The 15,679-nt window shown below is 45.0% G+C and overlaps 3 non-coding genes across 3 annotated transcripts; 1 reads left to right on the forward strand and 2 right to left on the reverse strand.

Moving 5' to 3' along the window:
• The first annotated feature begins 9,098 nt into the window (after positions 1-9,098).
• Positions 9,099-9,180, forward strand: TRNAL-AAG. Its single transcript has one exon. It is a non-coding gene; the product is annotated as a tRNA-Leu (tRNA).
• A 461-nt stretch (positions 9,181-9,641) lies between these two features.
• Positions 9,642-9,714, reverse strand: TRNAV-AAC. Its single transcript has one exon. It is a non-coding gene; the product is annotated as a tRNA-Val (tRNA).
• A 307-nt stretch (positions 9,715-10,021) lies between these two features.
• Positions 10,022-10,093, reverse strand: TRNAP-UGG. Its single transcript has one exon. It is a non-coding gene; the product is annotated as a tRNA-Pro (tRNA).
• Positions 10,094-15,679: the final 5,586 nt, after the last annotated feature.

Here is a 15,679-nt window from a genome sequence, read left to right on the forward strand (position 1 = left end):
TTCTGGAACCTTCCAGGATCCTGTCCTGGTGCTCCGGAGCAGAGGCACAAGCAGGAGCCGCCACACCCCGGACTCTGGTCCACGGGCATCGTCCCCACCAGCAGGGTCGCGTGCAGAGCCCAGGTGCAGGCTCCGAATCAGAGTTTCCATCTCTCCAAGCTGAGGGCCTCTGTCTTAGCTCGGGTTGCTATAACACAATGCCATATACTGGGTGGCTTGAACAACAAACGTTCATTTCTCACAGTTCTGGTGGCTGGAAGTCTGAAATCAGGGTGCCAGCACGGCGGGGGTGTGAGGGGGTCTTGGTAAGGGGCCTCTTGTCATTTACACCAGCTGCCTTCTCGCGGTGTGGTCCCGAGGCGCAGTGAGACAGCAAGCGAGCGTCCAGAATGCTTCTTAAAGGCCGGTAATCCCATCTTGAGGATAGGACTCCACCGTCACCACCTAATCACCTCTTAAAGGCCCCACCTTGCCCGGTGTAGTGGCTCTTGTCTGCAGTCCCAGTGACTTGGGAGGCCCAGGCGGGAGGAAAACCTGAGCCCAGCAGTTCGAGACCAGCCTGAGCAACATAGTAAGACGTTCCCCGCCCCCGCCCCCGCCCCCCAAGAAACAAAATAACTTAGCCGGGCTTGGTGGCATGTGCCTGTAGTCCCTGCTACTCGGGAGGCTGAAGCAGAAGGATCACACCATTGCACTATAGATGAACACAGTTTTATTTAATTAATTACCAAAAATATTTTTTATTTTTTTCCGAGACAGAATCTCACTCTGTCACCCAGGCTGCAGTGCAGTGGCAGGATCATAGCTCAAGGCAACCTCAAACTCCTGGGCTCAAGAGAGTCTCCTGCCTCAGCCTCCCAAGTAGCTGGGACTACAGGCAAGGCCACCATTCTCAACTAATTTGTTTATTATTTGTAGAGACAGTGTCTCGCTATATTGCTCAGGCTGGACCAGAACTCCTGGCCTCAAGGGATCCTCCTGCCTCAGCCTCCCAAAGTGCTGGAGTTTGCAGGCATGAGCCACGACACCAGACATAAAATTATTTCTTAAAAATCAATTTGCAATATAGCAATAAATGTGCTTAATAACAAGCTCTAGCATTATATATAATAATTATCATAATTGTTTAAGTACTAAGGAGCACAAATGATGTTTCAAAGTATCTACAACAACTGTGATGTGTTAGGAAAGCACCCGTGATTTCTACTGGCAGTGAAGGTCCTGTTAATCCTACTGTGGTTTGTAGCCTCTATTGGTAATGAAAGGAAGACTCTATTTCAGTTAGTGATTAGGAAAAATATGAGTTCTGTTATTTTTTTCCCATCCAGGTTCACAGACCCCACAGCCCCTGGGAAAGAGAACCTGCCTGCCTTCCCCATGGGTTAATCCTTCACTTCTGCCCAGGGGCAGTAGATGGCGGCAACAGCCAGCTACTCCATCTGACTATTCAACGGGAATTAGGTAGAACTGGAGGAGTTAGGCAGAGCAGGCAAGCAGGGAATTGAAGAGCTTGCGTGGACTGGGCATGACTATATTAGGAGGATAACTAAGAATGCTTTTGTCTAAGTGATTGGCTTTATTTTATAAAAGAATGTGCCTTGAGATAAGAAATTATCCACCAGGCATCTACAAAAAGAGCTGGGCATTGAGGTGGAGGGTACCAGGGTCTCACTCTGTCCCCCAGGTTGGAGTGCAGTGGCACAATCATAGCTCAAGGCAACCTCAAACTCCTGGGCTCAAGCGATCTTCCTGCCTTCCAGCCTCAGCTTTCAGAGCATCTCCCAAATAAATGGCACTACAGGTGCGCGCCACCACACCCAGCTAATTTTTTTTTTTTTTTTTTTTTTAGAGACGAGGTCTCACTATATTGCCCAGGCTGGTCTCAAACTCCTGGCCTCAAGTGATCCTCCTGCCTTGGCCTCTCAAAATGCTAGGATTACACACTGGCCTGATCTTTGTTTAAAATTCTATAAAACTGGAAAAAATAATGTAGAAATGAATGCATTGACATGAAAGTACGTTTGCTGAGTATTTTTGAAAAATCAAGTTACAAAACACAATGCAAAGTATTTCTGTTAAAACATAGCACATCTTTCCGGGAGAGGTGGCACGCGCCAGCAGTCCCACCTACTCTGGAGGCTGAGGCCAGAAGATATTATAGCTTGAGCCTGAGAGTTTGAGACTAGCCTGGGCAACATTGGGAGACTGCCTCAAAAACAAAAAAAAAAAGTTACACATAGGTTAAAATATGCATGAAAAGCACCTGACAAAATATTAGCAATATGGGGGTCATAATTGAGGGTACTTTTCATTTTCTTTGTGCTCATTTATGCTAATTTTTCTTCTTAGGTGTGTCTTATCTTTCAATACTGAGCGTATATTAATGGAGCAATTTTTGTGTCTTCATAGACAGAGAGGAAATCCTAAGGAACTGAAAAAGCAGGCTGGAGGAGAAAGAACAAGTGCGCAGCTCATGAACAAGGAGAGTGGCCAGGTGACAGCTCTGGTGGAGGCTGCCTCTGCTTCCAGCCACCCCCTCCCACCCCTCTACCTCCACAGCCCCCTAACCCCACCCTGTGCTAGACAACTTAGCCTAAGTGCATGCCCACTTAGCCTGATGTTTCTAGGCCAAAACGGGAAGCTAGGGTTGCCACATAGGAAGGAGGAAAGGGCAAGACTCCCTCTCTCCTCATTTCAGGGTCTTCTTTTAACAAGTTATTATACAAAAAGAAAAGGACATAGGGACTTGGAAAGCCTGTTCTGCTGGGAGACAGTGCCATATTTGGTTCTCAGATCTATATCCCTGATAGGCAGAATTCAAAGATGGCCTCAACAGTTCCACCCCCATTTACACATCTGTATTAATAGAATCCTCTCCCTCTGATTAAATATGATGACATTTCACTCCCACAGTCCTGTTACATTTTATGGAAGAAAGATTTTGTAGTTGTAATTGAGGCTCCTGGTATCAACTGAAGAATGATGAGGTTCATAAATTTGGAAAGGAGCCAGGCTAGGTGGCTCATGCCTATAATCCTAGCACATTGGGAGGCCAAGGTGGGAGGATCACTTGAGGCCAGGAGTTCAAGACTAGCCTGGGCAGCATAGTAAGAACCCATATGTACAAAAATTTTTTTGAAATTTAGATAAAATAAATAAATTTGAAAAAGAGAGCTTTATCTCTCATAATGGGTTGCAGCCATCACGGTGGCCATTTTGACAGGCTAGGAAGCAATAGCCTCGGACAGAAGCCAAAAGCTGTACTTTCAGAGAGGAACAATGGAATTATGTTGAACAGAGTGGCTGAATATACATACTTAACAAGCTATAGGAGGAATCATAAATATTTATTAATGGAGAAATACACTCACATGCAATTGAGCTTCATGGTACTTCATGGGATCCATGTTCAGCAGTGTTAGCATGATCCAAAAGTGGAGTTTTCTGCCCTCCAAAGTCAAAAGGTGAAGCAGAGGACACAAAAACCCTTACCGCATGTCCTCTATAAACTGGCCAGAACCACTTTGTAGCCAGTGGTCTTTTATTGGGAAGGAATGTTGGTCATTTGTTGTGCCCAAACTGCAAAAAGGAAGGAGCAGCCGTGGAGCAAGTCTTTCCAAAGGGCCGGTCCTGTCATCCCTTAGGGAAGAAGCCTAACGGCGATTAGTGAGGGAGGAGGTATAACGAGGCACGTGTGACCTCCCATCCTGTCATAGCCAGGAACTCAGTTTTAAGGTTTCTCTGGGGATCCCCTTGGCCAACAGGGGCTCCATTCAGTTGACTGGAGGGCTTAGGATTTTATTTTTATTTCTCACTGCTCAGTTGACTTTGAATTAATCAAAAGGGAAATTATCCTGAATGGGCCTGACTTAATCAGACCAACCCTGTAAGAGAAGGTAAAGTTTCACAGACATGCTATGTACTGCTGACATCAATGAAAGAAGCCTCTGGTTGCTGAGAGCCATCCTAGCTGACAGCCAGCAAGCAAATGGGGATGTCAGTCCCATAACCACAAGGAATTGGTTCTGCCAACAACCAGTAAGAATGGAAGAGAATCCCCAGCCTCAGAGGAGATGCCGGCAATGGCCAACACTGCTGTTTCACCTGCTGAGATATGAGTAGCAGACCTTGCTGATCTGTACCCAGCTTTCTGACCCATAAAAACTGAGATAAATTTGTGCTGTTTTAAGACACTAAATTTGTGGTAGTTTGTTAAGCAGCAATAAAAATAAACTATAGCCTTTCCAATTAATGAACTCATATTTTCTAAAACATTTTCACAGAAAGATATTTTTATCATGAAAGTATTTTTATATATGCAAAGATCTTAAGTGCAAGCTAAGTGAACACATACACTGACACAGCCATATGTGTACCCATCACCCAGGTGAAGATAGAACATTTCCAGCATCCCCGCAAATTTCCTCATGTCCCTTCCAAGACAATAGCCCCACCTTCTTCTCCTGGGTAACAGAATTTCTAACTTCTGTCACCATGGATTAGTTTTACTCATGCTTATATGTCATGTGTATGGAATCCAAAGAATGCAGAATCTTTTGTGTTGGTTGCATTTGCTCAATATTAAAGTCAGTGAAATATATCCATATTGTTTTTTTAGCAGTAAGCTTACTTACATTGTTGTAATTATTCCATGTATGACCATATTCAACTTTATTGATCCAGTATAAAGATGGTGAACATCTGGACTGTGTTTCACAGTAAGCAGTTCTATGCAAACCTACCCCCAAAGGCTGAGGAAGCTGAGAGGTGGAAGGAAGAAGCTGACAAATCTGGTTTCTCAGAAAGAAACATCTAATAGGGACTTGCTAACAGTAGCCATGTCTTAGGCAGTCACAAGACAAGATGGTGTGTCCCTGCACTGTCATTCCCCAGACCCAGGGCTTCTGCATCATAGGGAAGAAACATGTAGGACAATTGAAGTTGACCCCTCAGGGAAAAGCAAGAATTTGCCTAAGGGTGGGATTTATTATGAATCAAGGTTGTTTTGACCTAAGCACAGAATTTATAGCAGGTACATGAAAGTAGAAATCTGTTCACATAAAAAAAAAAAAAACTCTGCACAATAATTTAAAGAGGTTTATTCTGAGCCAATATGAGTAACCATGGCCCAGAGAACATAGTTTCCCCGATGTCCTGAGAAAATGCACCCAAGGCAGCAAGGTTATAGTTTGGTTTTATACACTTTGGGAAGATAGGAATTGTAGGTAAAATCATAAATCAATACATGGAAGGCACACATTGGTTTGCCCCAAAAACGCAGGACATCTCAAAGCCAGGGCTTACAGGTTATAGGTGGATTCAGAGATTCTTTACTTTGTAATTGGTTAAAGCAATAAAACTTTGCCTAAAAGCTTGGAATCAGTAGAAAGGAATGTTTTAAGTTAAGATGAGAAGTCTAATTATAGAGCAAGCCACAATATACCTACTCAAAATGATCTGTTAAGCAAATTGATGGCCTGCAGCTGAAACTTAAGCTTTGCCTTTCATGGCCTAGGTCCTATTAATAATTTGGTATCTTATTGCTACAAAGAGTCTGTTTTGTCAGTGTTATGATCTCTGTTTTAACATTAATAGTAGTCAGTTCTGTCTAAACTCCAGAAGGAAGGGGTTATAAAGAAGTATGTCTGAGCTCCTCTTTCTGTGATGGCTGGGAATCAGTTTTAAGGTTTTACAGGGATCTCTTGGCAAAGAGGGGATCTGTTCAGTCAGTGGAAAGGCTTAGGATTTTATTTTTAGTTTACAAATCTTAGAGGCTTTCCTGGAACTGGGGTTAATCAGAAGTCAACATGGCAGATTAGCATCCAAGATGGAGGTGTCTATTCTCCACAGACTGTTTCCATATGTGAGTTATTAAGACTAAAGTTGCTGGAAACATTTCTGCATGTGACTCTTGTCATTCCTGCACATGTTGCTGTGGAATTGCTCTGTCACAGTGTTACCGAACCCACAAGGGGGGTCTGGCCTGGGTCCAGTTGCCCACCACACAGAAAGCTAATTACTGAGAAAACAAGGATTGCCAAGGGAGAAGGAGAATTTAATACAGATGATGTCACCTGGGAGATGGGAGAACAGCCTTAAATAGATCTCCCCCACCAACTGAGGGTAGGATTTTTATAAGAGGTTCAGGAAGGTGGCTATGTGTACTGGGGCAGGTTATGTTGAAAGCAACATGTGCAGGGAGTCTCATTCAGAAGTCACAGGTGAGTCTCACATGGTAACTCTTGGCGTTGTTATCCTGCAAAGACAGTGTTTCTGGGAGACAACTCAAAAGGTAAAAGAGAAAGATTACAAAGTTCTGGTTAATGAGTGCTACAGGCCTGGGAATCCCAAAGCATAAGAAAGCTACAAGGAAAGCATATATGGGAGCATCATTTTATGTTTGTTCGTGGAGCCGTCTACAACAGGGCAGGGTACACTTTCAGTCAGCCTCAGACTTGGCACTCCTAACATCTGTCTCGCTTCAGTACATGAACATAAGCACGGAGGGTGGAACAGGGCAGTCAATGTGAGATGTATTCTTTGGTAGATTTAAGCTCTGACACAAAGATGTTCATGTGTGTGGAAGGGCAGGCTGAAAATCCTTGATTATGCAAAACTGTCCATGATTATCTGGCTATTTTGTTTGTATTTTAAAAACATCTTTTAATCCTCTTAACAAAGTCTTTTACAGAGGAGAATTTTTGTAGTGAGGTCCAATTTACCATTTTTTTTTTTTTTTTTTTTTTTGGTGTTAAGTCTAAGAACTCTTTACCAAGCTTTAGGTCCTAAAGATTTTCTCTTATTTTTTTTCCTAAAAAATTTTATAGTTTTAAATTCTACTTTTAAGTCTGTGATTTCATTTGAGTTCATTTTTGTACAAGTTGCGAAGTTTTGGCTGAGGTTTGTTTTGGGGGGGAGGTTGTTTGTTTTTTCTTTTTCACAGAAGCTGTGAGAAGATTGGCTGAGGTTTATTTTGGCTAGAGATGTACATTCTTTTGCCTGTGGATGCTCCAGCACCATTTGGTAAAAAGGCTATCACTTCTCCATCACATTACTTTCGCACATTTGTCAAAAGCTAGTTGGGGAGAATATATTTGCAAATGACATATTTGACAAAGAACTTAGAGCTGAAATATATAAAAAGCTACCAAAACTCAACACTAAGAAAAAATTCTCCACATTAACAGTATGAAGGAGAGAAAAACAGCATGATCATCTTGACACTTGACAAAATTCAACACCCTCTCTCATGATAAAAACATTCAACAAACTAGGACATCAAAGGACAGTATCAACAGGGTAAAAGGAGAGAAAATATTTGCAAATCATATGTCTGATAACTGATTAATATCTAGAATATTAGTAAAGAACTCCTACAACTCAACAAAAACCAAACTACCCCATTAAAGAATGAGCAAAGGATTTGAATAGACATTTCTTTGAAGAAGGTATACAAATGGTGATAAGCACATGACAGGATGCTCAACATCACTAATGATTAGCAAAATACAAATCAAAACCACAGTGACATACCACCTCAAAGCCATTAAGATAGCTATTACAAGAAAAACAGAAAAGAACCAAGTGTTGGTGAGAATGTGGACAAATGGATATCTTTGTGAACTGCTGATAGGAATGTAAACTGGTACAGCCACTGTGGAAAACACTATGGTGTTTTTTGTGCACCACAGTGGGCAAACTTTGTCAAAACTTTAAACATATAATTACCATATGATCCAGCAATTCTACTCAAAAGCAATTCTACATATACAAAAGCATTTAAAGCAGGGACTTGAACAGATATTTGTATACCAATGTTCATAGTAGCATTATTCACAATAGCCAAAAGATAGAAACAACCCAAATGACCATTGAAGAATGAATGGATTAAAAAAATGTGGTATATACATATGATGGAATATTATTCAGCCTTAAAAAGGAAGGAAATTCTGACAAAAGCTACAACACGGATGAACCTTGAGGACATTATGCTAAGTGAAGTAAGCCAGACATAAAACAACAAGAGCCCTGCTAGTGGCAGAAGCTGTGGTCCACTTCTGATTTTGTGTGGTTTTGCAGACGCATTTCTTAATCCACGCTAGGGACCTCACTGTGGGGCAGAAAGGGTACCAACTGAGTAGAAGGTCAAGTTATTAAAACATAAAATCCTGAGCTGAGATCATCTCTGCAAGGCTATGAGGCCTGTGAGATACACACATGGGCTTAAGAGCAGACAGCTGTATACTGTCATAAGAATCAAGACACAATCTGTACATTAAGGAACGAAATATTCGTGCCGAGATTTCATGACACAGAATCTAAGTTTAAAAGGCATGATTTAAATGTTTATCTACAGCAAAATCACAACTAAGGATATAGACATATTGGTACAGGGGAAAATCAACAGGAAAACAAACGGTATTTGTTCACCAAATATTGATGGTTATCTCTCAGTTGTAGATTTACGGGATTTTTTATTTCTATAGGTTTTCCTGGATTTTGCTACTTTTTGAAAATAGATTTTTCTAATCAGGAAAAAAAATATTCCCTGTACAGTGCAAGCAAGCGTATTTTGACAAAGCTTCTCTCCAGACCGGATACCTGAGCTGGAAAATGGCTTACAGGGTGGAAACCGCCGGGCTCGGAGGCCTTCCAGGCCGCGGCCAACGTGGGCACCAAGAGACCCTTCCGAACGTATCGTTGCCACTGCCAAAATGTGAATTTAAAAAAAAAAAATGGGAATGAACATTCAGGTTTTCCGCCTCCTTTTTAATTTATAAAAACAACACATGTTCATAGTTTTTGTTTTTGTTTTTTGGTGAGTCTAGGAGTCTACAGGGCTTACGCCACTCCCCGAAGGCGGACGGTGGGGATGATGTCTTGAGTGACCTTCCCAAAATCAGATCTTGAGGTCTGCGCTTCGCGGGTCCCCTCTGTCCAGAGGGCTGGCGGAGCCGTTTCGAAGCCCATGGCTCTGGCCGAGCGGACCCTACCGCAGCGCCGTTCGCCCAAGGCCGGGGGACGCAGTCTTTCCTGAAGTAAAACATGTTAAAAAAAAAAAAAAAAAAAAAAAAAAGGGGGGGGGGTACTGGCGACGAGGTAGCGTGGCCGAGCGGTCTAAGGCGCTGGATTAAGGCTCCAGTCTCTTCGGGAACGTGAGTTCGAATCCCACCGCTGCCAACGTCTTATAGCTTCTCGCCTTGTAGCCTCGTGGGCAAAGAACTCCCTGGAAAGGCCGCTGACAGCCTCACGGTGACGCCTGGCCAGCGAGTGGCTGTCGGGTGAACTGTTTCTGTGCTGGTGTCCTCGACAGCGAAGTGAGCTGTATTCAAGTCTCCACAGGCGCGGAGAGCCAGGTTGAGGCTGGAAAGCAGTGGTATAGGTAACTTTCTCCTCGAGCCTCTGTAACCGGGTGGAGCCAGGGATATTCTGGATGAGCTTCCAATGCTGTATAACAAACGTCAAGTATTAAGCAAAAAGCATCATTTTATCTCTACTCCTGGAAAAAAATAATAAAAACTAAAAATAAAAACCTGTGAAATTAATGCCTATAAATAAAGAAAAAAAATAAATAAAATGACATAAGAAAGGAAAGATGAAAAACACTTTTAAAACTGATGTGAAAAGGGAACACAACAAGCTGTTTCCGCCCGGTTTCGAACCGGGGACCTTTCGCGTGTTAGGCGAACGTGATAACCACTACACTACGGAAACCCGCGGGAAGTAGTTTTGCCGTAATTCTATTGACTGTTGCTGACGAATTCTGCATGACAGGTGGATATTGGTTCTAACGGCTAAGAGAGCCCCACTACCCACACTGGAAGAGACACCCACGCGCGGCTCTGTGCCCAATCCCTCGCCAACAACCCTCAGCTCTGGTGTGGCTCCCTCACTCCCTTATCCGCACTTCTTCCCGAAGCCCAGCACGCCCATAAATTTTGGTAATGCTCTCTGCCCCAGCCCGGCAGTGTGGGATCAAAACAGTCACTAAAATATTTAGCGCTAAGTAGAGTAAAAAGTCGGGCTCGTCCGGGATTTGAACCCGGGACCTCTCGCACCCAAAGCGAGAATCATACCCCTAGACCAACGAGCCAGCTGAGCTAGTGTTTAACGGAGCAACTCATGATCGTATTGTATGCGGATCATTTCCTCACCGAAAAAGTGGATTTTATTTCTAGCAGCCTGGAGACACCTTCAAGGTCTCCGAGTGCTTCAAGCCCAAGCTATCCCTGCTCGTCTCTGCGTCCGCCATCAACTCTCAGCAACTGCTAGCTCCGTATCCCTTGTCCCTCTGAGATATGGAATCCTAATGAGCGCCTCCCCTCTAGAGCCCCTCGAGAAGCAGCAGGGGCGCCCACCCGTTCTGCAGGCTGGGCGCCCTCCCAGTGTAGCCCAAGTGAGGCGCAAAACCCGAAGCCCAGGGCAGGGTGCACAGGCTGGTGACGCGAGGTCTCCGGGAGAGAACGCTGCGTTCGGAGGCGACGCCGGACGGACTGGGTCAACAGCCGCGACAAGCGAAGTGAAACCAGGGGGCGGAGGCTCTTTGTCTTATTAAAATACAAAAAGCAACACATACTTATCTGTAAAACCTTCAGAAAATGTAGGGAAGCCTATGGCAGAAATGACCAATGACGGGCAACGGTGCCCCCTAGGGTGACGGGCCCCCGGGCGTGGCGGCGCTTTCCTCCTCCCTCGCCTCGGACCTGCTCGGGCCCAAGGGCTTTAATAGCACTGGGTCATTCAGTGGTAAAAAAAACAATGATTCGGATTCCCTGCTGTAAAATTCACAATAATCCACTCAAAGCTGTGTCACAGATTTATTTTTGTGTCACCAGCAGGGAAATTCCCTACGGCGTTATAAAACAGCGCGGGAGACACTGTTTTGTATAAAAGGTGATACTTTTTGCATTTCTACTCGCGGCAGCCCCGCGAGACCTCTGCGCTGACCGCTCCAGCCGCTCCCCTCTTCCCCTTCCCCGCGCGGTCCCCTGGCTCGGTGCTGGTCTCTGGCTCATCCCACGGTAAACGTCTGTTCCGTGAAAGGGCCGTGTATGCAAAGAGACCCCAAATGCCGAAGGAGCCGGGAAAGCAAAGGAGACAGACCAATTCGGTTTGCTGGGAAACTGTGATCTTTTTTTTTTTTTTTTTTTTTTTTTTTAAGTATCAGTGTGGTGAAAAAGGTAAAGGGTCATTTATTTAGAGGGACTTACGACGGAGCGTGGTCCCGGGCCAGATCTCCGCACCGCAACTGCCCAGACCCGGGGCTTATAAATCTTGGGGAAAAGTATACGTGCTCTGGAGGCAACAGCCTATGATACATTCAGCGACACCCAGGGCTGCTTTAAGAAGAAAGGCGAAACTTAGAGTGAATAGGTGTTTCTACATAGTAATACATCAGCTAGACATTTTGGAGGCCTTCGGGACTCGGGGTTGGTCAGGCGGATTAGCATTTCAAATAAGGTTGCTCCCGGAGCAGCAGCGCCAAGATTGGACCAGGCAGTCTGGCTGCAGAACCCATCTTCATTACCACCTCTCCTGTGAGAGGATTTCCAGCAAGCCCTAATGGACCACTGGTTTTATTTTATTATTTATTTCCTTGAACAGATCACCCCTACAGAAAATTACCATTTTACGCATCCTGCCCAAATATTCCAGCTTTCCCACGTGCACACGTGTATCAGCCCTTCTGGATCAAACAAGCCAACCGGGCACGTCCCACTCACCACTTCCAGCTCCCTGCGCTTTTCCTGAATCTCAATCTGCTGCTCTTGCTGATGGACTTGGAGGAGCATCTATATTATCAATACCGTAGTCCTCAGGGCTGTAATGAATATTCATGCCTATGTATTTTCGTTGTTGTGTTTTGTTTTGTTTTGTTTTGTTTTGTTTTGTTTTGTTTTTTGAGACAGGGTGTCTTTCTTTCGCCAGGGCTAGATAGCAATAACGTCATCATAGCTCACTGCGACCTCAAACTCCTGGGCTCAAAGGATCCTCCTGCCTCAGCCTCCCAAGTAGCTGAGACCACGGGCCTGCACCACCACGCCTCTTGCTCCGGCTGGTCTCGAACTCCTAAATTCAGGTGATCCTCCCGCCTCGCCCTCCCAGAGTGCTGGGATTACAAGCGTAACCGTATATGTATTTTTGATGTAAAAATATTTCTGAGATAATCATCACTATTTCAAATCAGCACTGTTTGAGACAGCCCTAAATAAGATGTGCCTATATATTATCTGTAATTATCATGTAGTGGTAAAATGTTTATGTTCAAGCTGGTGTTTAATGAACTGCATTCGGTAATATATAATCAGTTCTCATTAACTAATATAGTTAATGTTCTTTTTTCCATTTTGCTATTTATTTTTCCAATATTTTATTACAAAAATTTTCAAACAGAGAGAAAAGTTGAAAGAACTCTATAGTGAACATCCATACACCTACCATGTGGAATTTACAGTTAACATTTTGCCATATTTTCTTTATCACATATCAATCCATCTATACATCCTTCTATCCATCATATTTTCTAATGAATTTCAAAGTAACTTACAATATCAGAACATTTCTTCCCAGACACTTTGGTATGCATACCATTAACTATTCCTTTTTTAAGGCAAAACTTATGTTCAGTGAACTGCAAAAACAGCAAGAGCAATAGTTGATGAGTTTGACAATTGCATACCTGTATAACCCAACCCCTATTAAGTTAAAGAACATTACCATCGTCCCAAAAAGTTACATTGTATTCCTTTCCAGTTGATCCCAGCCCACACTCCCCTGGAGACAACCACTGTACTGAGTTTTTTCACCATAGATTAGTTTTGCTTGTTCTAGAACTTCATATAAATGAAATCATAAAATTTTACTGTTGGGTACTTTCTTCACTCAGCGTAGTTTTGGGGTTTGGGTATTTTTTTAAAAGATTGTTTCATATTGCACATACAAGAAGTTTGTCATTTTTATTGCTGAATGGTATCAATTGTTTTAGTGTACCATAATTTATTCTCTTGTAGATAAACCCCTGGGTTGTTTCCGGTTTTTATTTATTATGCATAATATTGTTATAAACATCTAAAAACATAAAGTAACTCTTGTTACTACATCCCAGGTGAGCTGCCTCCCCCCAGTGTCCATCCCAGCCTAGATAGCTCTCCCTCCCAGCAAGCCTCGCACCCACACCTCCAACACCAGCTGGACAGGGGCGTGAGATTGGGAGCTCTCTTCCGGGCACCTCACCTAGATCTTGCCTGATTAGGCCAGGTGACTTGTGAGTGTACTCCGGCCGCCCTCTCTTGGGCGTGGCTATCGCGCCCAGCCTCTGAGTCCCCCTGAGTGCAAGGCCTGAGTCATTCACTAGTTTGTTCAAGTATTGTTAAGGAACACCTGCTGGCACCCCCGACACGCACACGCACACGCAAACGCACGCACCCTGGGAATCCATGGTTTTAGTCGGGAGGATAGCTATATTTAACTCCCGGTGGTCCCAGCTATCCGACTTCTACAGTGAGGTGACATTTCCAGGGCGGCAGAGTGGACGAGTCCGAGGAACCCGGGACACCCAAGTGCCCGAACATGCCCGCAGACTCCTGGCCTATCCGGAGCGAGTCCCTCGGGTTACCCAGAGTCTCACCTTTTGGGAGGAGAGCCGGCCTGCAAGAGAGAGGGAAGCGTGTGCCTCCGGGTCTGGGCCATCCTCACCCTCCCTCCCCCACGCTCCCCACCCACTCCATTCACCCCTCTTCCTGCCTCTACCCAGGTGCCTGCAGTGTTTTTCTCTCCTCTGGTGGCCCGGGATTCTGATTTCGAACCCTGAGCCACTCTGGAGCAGTGCCTATTGTCAGCCGCGGCCCCACGCGAGGCGGCAGCTCGCTCAGGCTGTCCGAGGCCCCCTTCTGCCAGGGAGAGGGCTCCGCGATCCCAGCCTCCGCCCCGGCCAGGACCGCTCGTGCGCGTGGTGCGGCGAAGGCCGGGGGCGGGGCGGGGGGTGTCCCGGAACACCCCGCGGCCCTGCCTCTGCCACTGGGCAGCGCCCGGCTGCTCGCCGAGGACGTAGGCTCAGACGTCAACATACATTAGTTGTGTGATTTTTTTCTTTAAAAGAAGCCAACGGAGGCCGGGCGCGGTGGCTCACGCCTGTAATCCTAGCTCTGGGAGGCCGAGGCGGGTGGATCGCTCGAGGTCAGGAGTTCGAGACCAGCCTGAGCAAGAGTGAGACCCCCGTCTCTACTAAAAATAGAAAGAAATTATCTGGCCAACTAAAAATATATATACAAAAAAATTAGCCGGGCATGGTGGCTCATGCCTGTAGTCCCAGCTACTCGGGAGGCTGAGGCAGTAGGATCGCTTAAGCCCAGGAGTTTGAGGTTGCTGTGAGCTAGGCTGACGCGACGGCACTCACTCTAGCCCGGGCAACAAAGTGAGACTCTGTCTCAAAAAAAAAAAAAAAAAAAAGAAGCCAACGTTTTAAAAAGACTGAAAGCGAACGTGACAGTTACAGACTGTAGGCCAGAGTGTCACGAATGTGGAAGTTTGCACTTTTCTTTCACAATTCCACAGAGAAGGCTGGACGCAGTGGCTCACGCCTGTAATCTTAGCACTCTGGGAGGCCAAGGCAGGGGGATTGTTTGAGATCAGGAGTTCGAGACTAGCCTGAGTAAGAGCTGGACAACTAAAAATATGTAGGAAAAAATCAGCCGGGCATGGTGGCGCATGCCTGTGGTCCCAGCTACTCGGGAGGCTGAGGCAAGAGGATCGCTTGAGCCCAGGAGTTCAAGGCTGCAGTGAGCTATGATTGCACCACTGCACTCCAGCGTCGGCAACAGAGAGACCCCAGTTTCTTTAAAAATATATATTAGGCCAGACGCGGTGGCTCACGCCTGTAATCCTAGCACTCTGAGAGGCCGAGCAGGGCGCAAGACTGAGACCCGCCCCCATCTCCACTAAAAATAGAAAGAAATTATCTGGACAACTAAACATATATAGAAAAAATTAGCCGGGCATAGTGGCGCATGCCTGTAGTCCCAGCTACTCGGGAGGCTGAGGCAGGAGGATTGCTTGAGCCCAGGAGTTTGAGGGTGCTGTGAGCTAGGCTGACGCCACGGCACTCTAGCCCGGCCAACAGTGCGACTCTGTCTCCAAATATACATATATATATATATATATAAATAATAGTAATGATAGTAAAAGTAACAAATAATCAAACAGTGACTATTCTTGTTATGGTGATCTCCCACACTTAATCTGTTATCTTTTGACAAAGGGGATAAATGATTTCAAGTTAGCTCCTTTTGACTGTATTATTTTCTGCTTTCTTATTGTGAAAAGTGATAGGTTTTACTTGTGGAGACAGAACTAAAGACCAGAGAACCAGTGACTTAAACTATGTTATTTTTCCTTATAATAGGTTAAATTGACATAAAACTCAGTATGTCAAGCATAAAAATATGAATGTTGTCCAGGCGCGGTGGCTCACGCCTATAATTCTAGCACTCTGGGAGGCCCAGGCGGGTGGATTGTTTGAGCTCAGAAGTTCGAGACCAGCCTGAGCAAGAGCGAGACCCCATCTCTACTAACAATAGAAAGAAATTAGCAGCCCAACTAAAAATATATAGAAAAAATTAGCCGGGCATGGTGGTGCATGCCTGTAGTCCCAGCTACTGGGGAGGCTGAGGCAGGAGGATCG

This window comes from Lemur catta, chromosome 18 (assembly GCF_020740605.2).
Source record: "Lemur catta isolate mLemCat1 chromosome 18, mLemCat1.pri, whole genome shotgun sequence".
Lineage (NCBI taxonomy): Eukaryota > Metazoa > Chordata > Mammalia > Primates > Lemuridae > Lemur > Lemur catta.